Source organism: Dendrobium catenatum, unplaced genomic scaffold (genome assembly GCF_001605985.2).
Source record: "Dendrobium catenatum unplaced genomic scaffold, ASM160598v2 fragScaff_scaffold_1595, whole genome shotgun sequence".
NCBI classification, from domain to species: Eukaryota; Viridiplantae; Streptophyta; class Magnoliopsida; order Asparagales; family Orchidaceae; genus Dendrobium; species Dendrobium catenatum.
Genome location: NW_021320057.1, coordinates 2,259,260 through 2,265,365, shown reverse-complemented (window position 1 = coordinate 2,265,365; position 6,106 = coordinate 2,259,260).

Here is a 6,106-nt window from a genome sequence, read left to right as displayed (position 1 = left end):
TTTGAAAATTTTTCTATATATATTTATAATTTTTTACTTCATACCTTATTTTATATATTGATTTTGAGCTTTGATTATTAACTAAGAGGTTTTAAAATGGAATCATGCGTGTGTGAGTTTGATTTAATTGGCCTTAATATCTAAAAAATATATTTTTTACTAAGTTTTTGTTTGAGACAATTTTCTTGCTAAGATTTTGGGACAGTTCATTATATTAATGAAAAGAAATTACAAAAGCCAACTATAAAGCAATTACAAGTAAAAATGACCCCACAAACAAAAACACCCAGACCAAAAAATGGTGGGTGGAAGGGGAGTAGGATTCATGTGATTAAAAAACCAACAACAGATCAATCCTATAGCTCAATGATATAGGATAAAATGGATCCTCATATATGAAGGAAAAATACCTCAAGTTCAGGTGGTCGCAAGGTCATCCAGAAAACAAGAGCAGATGACGCAAGGACCTCCGTTGATGAGATCTTCCTTCATTTTAAAAAGTTGCAGTGGTCATAAAAGAACCCTAGGTTGCATGATTATTATGAAACTTACATAAAATTATTTCTATTTTTTGTAAAATAATTAAAATAGTTGAGATTTTTTATTTTTATATGAAAAAAATTTGTAAAATGCTTCATTGTATGCCATATCTTATTCAAAAACAAATATTTATATTTTGAGTAATTTTTTTCAAACAAATTAAAGAAAATACTTTTGTTTTCTACTTTTTAAGTTTTATAATTAATAGGTATGCTTGGGTTTTTCACAAAGATTTAGGAACAGTTTTGAGTTTGATATACTCACCAAAGAAGTGAGTCAAACATAAGTAATAACTCATTTAATTAAATTTAAATTGTTAATAGCTTGAATAAAGAATATATATTTCACGAGAAAATTCATCTGATTGAGCATGAAATTTGTTGTAATTATAAGATCCCAAAATATTGAGGTTTCATTTGGGACAAATTTTTTTGTTGCTTTCTAAAATATTTTTTAAGAGTTTTTTTGTATTGAAAAATTGTTTTAAAAAATAGTAAGAAAGATGTCAGGAATGAAGTCTAAGGTTTCATTTGGGGCAATTTTTTTGTTGCTTTCTAAAACAGCTTTATAGTACAAAAAAATCATGAATTAGAAAATTTTATACTAAAAAATCATTTTAGGAAGCAATATGAAAGCTATCCCGAACGAAGCCTAAATATTTGAATAAAAAGCTTTTAGAAACAACTCCAGGATTGTCACATAAATAAATGATGAACGGTTGATATTAAGGGCAGTGTTTGTTGTTAACAGGGTGGACATACTAACACTGAGGAAATAAGAAAGAATAATGACTAATTAGTAAAGAAACACAGAGAATCCTAAATTCCTACTTTGCAAATCGAACAAGTTGTTTTTTTCAACTAAATAAAAGCCTTCAAGCTAACTAATAAGTCAGATTTGAAAAAATGTACATGGAAACAAGAAAGAAGAAGGAAAGAATAAAGAAAACATAAATTAAAAAATGATTAAAAGAAGACTAACTAAAGCTTTTTTTTTTTTTTTTTTTGCAGGGAAATTCTCAATGAGAATTTCTTGGCCAAGTTCTTGTTTCATCCAGGAACCTATATGCATGGCATTTTTGTCCACTATTGAACTAATGTGGGGTTCCAATTAGGATCTCAAAACCAATGGTGCTCTAATTAAGAGGGTATCAAGACCAGAGATGCTATTATTAAGAGGGTCTCAAGATAAAATTGGGCTTGAATTAGACCAATTTTGGTATCGTTGGTTTCGTCTTATTGAGACAATCAATTCAAGGCATAGTGATACCGGTTTCATAGAGATTATGTTTTAAGAACCTTCCTCTTCAGCTATACATTGAAATGATGTATTTCTAACTTCTATTTTATAAAATTTTACCATATATGAAATAATAGGTTAGTTTTGTTGCAACTCTAGGCCCGGCTTATAAAAAATAAATTATTTGGTCTTGAGGCATGATAAAAATCTTACATTACAGAAAAAATAACAAGCTATAATATGTAAGAGGCTATAAGTTGAAAGAAAACCTTGCTTCTCAAAACACTTATAGTGGTAGGGTAAGAACATTTAACGTCATAATACTATATGAAGATCTAATAAATACACAAATAAAAGAATTGTAAAGGATACCAACATTTTTACATGAAAAATCAATTAAAAAAATAATTAAAACAGAGGAGCACGTTAGATTTCATTCTTTATGCATGATAGTCCTCTAGAGTTTGATATTCTCATAAGGATTAGAGGAGCATCATAATAATCAATATCAGGCACTCTGAACCCTACAAAAATATTATGCTTGAGAATTACATTGGTAAAAAATAAAAACTACGATGATGAGTATGCTAATATGTATCCCTCAGAGGAAATTTCTTTTAAAAATGCATCAAAGTTTGTTTCTTATAATACTATGAGAGGCAACAATAAGTTGAGGTTGGGTCCAGTCCACTAAGGTTGTATATAGAATACTAGCTAGCTAGTTAGGCAACATAAATAGGATTGGTATATATAATTGACAATATCATGGTTATTCTAATGGGCTTTGTGGTGGATGATGAACCACAACAAGACAAGCAATGTATTTGTATTATTCAATAAATCAACTCTACTTTTGGTTTATTTTATAGTGAGTTATTCTGATCATATTATGAATGTACTCTTTCCTATCCATCTGCCTCTAAATAGATTAATGATTTGATATAGTTTAATGTTCCTCCATTCTACAAATTTGATATTCCAAGGACAAGCTTGGGGAGCCTCTGCAACTAGATTATGACATCCTTGATCAACATGTTGGTTATCAAATAGATGAGTGTTAGAGTGGGAAGCTCTATTTCAATGGGCGTTATTTTTGTCATCTAATGAAGAAGTATTTGTAGAATATTATTAATGTCAATAAAAAATGCACAAAACTATTACATATTAGAATAGTTATAATATTAGAGAGGGCTTACTGTCATAATTTTGTACGAAGATTAAGGACACATAAAGAAAAAAAAAGTTGCGAAAGACACCCAGTTTTAATACAGATTGAATGAGAAAAAACCAAGGAGTCAGGCCTAGTTAAAATGGTTCACTATATAAGCAAAATTACATAAGTTTGCTCTTTTCCTCAACTACAAAAAATAGCATTACAAAGTTAGAATCAAGGTTGTGAAAACCGGACTGGACAAAGAACCGGTAGAGAGAGCGGTTCACGGTTCGATCGGTTCAACCGGTCGAACCGGGGTTGAACCGGATGACGTAATAAATACAATTTAGAAGATATAAAAATCATATAAGATTAATTTACATATTACTAATATCTTATTAATATCTTATATAATTTTAAATTTAAGCATATTCAATCTTTAAATTTAATTTAAATTTAACAAAAAATTAACTTACAAATGAATTAATAAGTTTAATATAAATAATCCTTAATTTATGTTATATATTTATATATAATTTATATTTAAAATTTATATATTAGATTCATATTATTATTTTATATTTATAAATTATTGAGGTTAAATTAAATCATTTATTAATTTCAAATTTAAAATTAAATTATAAATATTTTTTAATATTTAAAAATAAGTTATTTAAAATTTAAATTTTAAAAAATACAAATCTTGAACCGGTAGGTTCAAGTGAACCGCGATCGGTTTGCCGGTTAACCGGTTGAACCAACGGTTTTGGACAAAACCGATCGGTTTGAAGCTAAGCCGGTTTTCAGGTTGAACTGAACCGGCCTTTAGACCGATTTTCAGGTTGAACCGATCATACCGGTTTTTAAAGCATTGGTTAGAATACTAATTTGGTCTCTTATTGATATAGCAGAGATTGCTAGAGAAGCAACTAAGAGTTTTGGTAGAAAGACATCAAAGCTGTGCAATGACAATTAAGTGACGTTGGTTAGGCAAAAACGATTGGGTGATGACGATCGAGAGATGATGATCAAGTAATGATGACTCAGTGATGACAATTGTTGGCAGTTGCATATATTTTTCATCCAAGTCGATCACCAAATAAGATTCTAAATTTCTTCAAATATTAAACACTCCAAATTAAATTCAATATTCTTTCACGTGAAGAATGAGAATTTATTTATAACTTTTAAAAGTAACATTTTTTATTAATTTAGCCAAATATCAATCACTAATTTGGACAACTTGTTTATAGTTCAAATAATCCAATATTTAATTAAATAAATAATTATTTAAAATCTTACATCACACACACATATATATATATATATATATATATAACTAAAAAAATATCATTCGGCTGTAGATATATGGGGTGCTACAACTGGCATCCTTTAAACCCTCCAAGAAGTGAGTGCGAGACAGCTGAATGAAAGATGTATGAATGGGTAGAATATTATTACGTTGGCTTTTCTAGGTGGATTCATTCAATGCCTCACCTTTAAAATCCGTGCTCCTTAATGGTAGAGAGAGAAAGCTAGCCTTTCACCTTCCAACCTATAAAACCTCCACTGCCAGTCCCACAAAACCTCCACTGCCAGTCCCACAGCTTTATCTGTCAGTTCCAGTCTTCTTCTCTCACATGGCCTCCTTCGTCTGCTAAGTTCTTAATTAAACCGTAATTAGATTGATTAATTATTCTCAGTTTCAGATTAATTAACCGTTTACTTTTACTAATTACCACAGAGAAGAATGTGGACAGATCTCTCTGTCAAACAGAAGATGCGGTGCTCAGAATCAGTTAAAATTCTGGGAATGTGTAAGAGTTTCAAGTGAAATGTTCTCCCATCAAGTATTGTCTCGATAATTTAAATTTATTGAGAATTAAAGATATTGTGATTTTTATAGTATTTTAATTTGTTGATATATTTTTATTTATTTATTTTTGATGTTAGAACATTATATAAATTTTGAAATGCATGGATCACTTTTTTTTTTCTATTTTAACATAATATTAATTTCAGATTATATGGTTGGAGAATTTTATGCAGATTTATTAAATTATTTTAGAGTTAAATATTTGTTGAGTGCTAGAATATTATTATTAACATAAATGCTTCATTTTAAATAGTTTTTTTTTTTAATTCTTAAGATTAAAAGTTAAAAATTTGAAGAAAAAACATCAAACAATAATTTAAAAATTTAGATTTTAATGAAATATTTTCGCTCTCATTTTGCATTTTTAAAATGTAAAATCCTGAGGCAATATTTGGATTGACAACTTAATTAAAATTCAAACCATATGATCTCCCATTTTAGCAAACTCATATTCAAAGTAAATAACTGAAGAAGATAAACCCAATGACATCAAATGTGATTCAGTTTGATTTCAGATGGGTCTAAATCAAGCATTCGAAGTAGGGTTGGAAACTTTAGGACACTAATTAAAGGGCAAATTGTTGAATCCAATCTGTCCATGGAAGAAACTCGACTTTACTAGTAGGCCTATTCTGTGAGTTGATGACTTGGGAACTTATGAGAGAATAGAGAGGAGAGGAAGAGGAGAAATAGCTAGAAACCTAGAGAAACTCTATAAAGAACTCAAGAAAGCCGTGAATCTTAAACTATACATTTATTTCAAACAAAATATTTCTCAATTGGATGTATCCCACCAATTTGATAGGAAATACTTGAGTTCACAAGTAACCCTAAGGGTAATACTTGAGTTCGCAAGAAAACCTATCACCAACTGGTGAAAAACAGTGAGAAACAGCGAGAATAATGCAAAATTTGAGTGAAATTAGCCCCAAAACAATATATTGCGGTAGGAAAATCAAAGCCAAACAATAATGAAAATAATATACAAGAGATCCTCAATTCGAGAGGAGGATCGTCTATCCCAAATCTATAGACAAGAGAGTCTAGAGTCCAAGTCACCAAAGAACCTTGATTGAAAAATATTTTCAAATAAAAGTAGTCGTGTGAATGAATAGCCTTCTACAATGTTATGATTTCAAAGTTAGCCATTGAACTTTTTTCAAAATTTTTCTAATACTTTGTTTTCAAATCCTGCTCTTAAACCACTTAAAAGTTCGTACGAGATGTTAAACCCTAAAGAACTAGTCCCGAGGCTAACCAAGAGGGGGGAGGGGGTGAATTGGATATTTAAAAAAAAA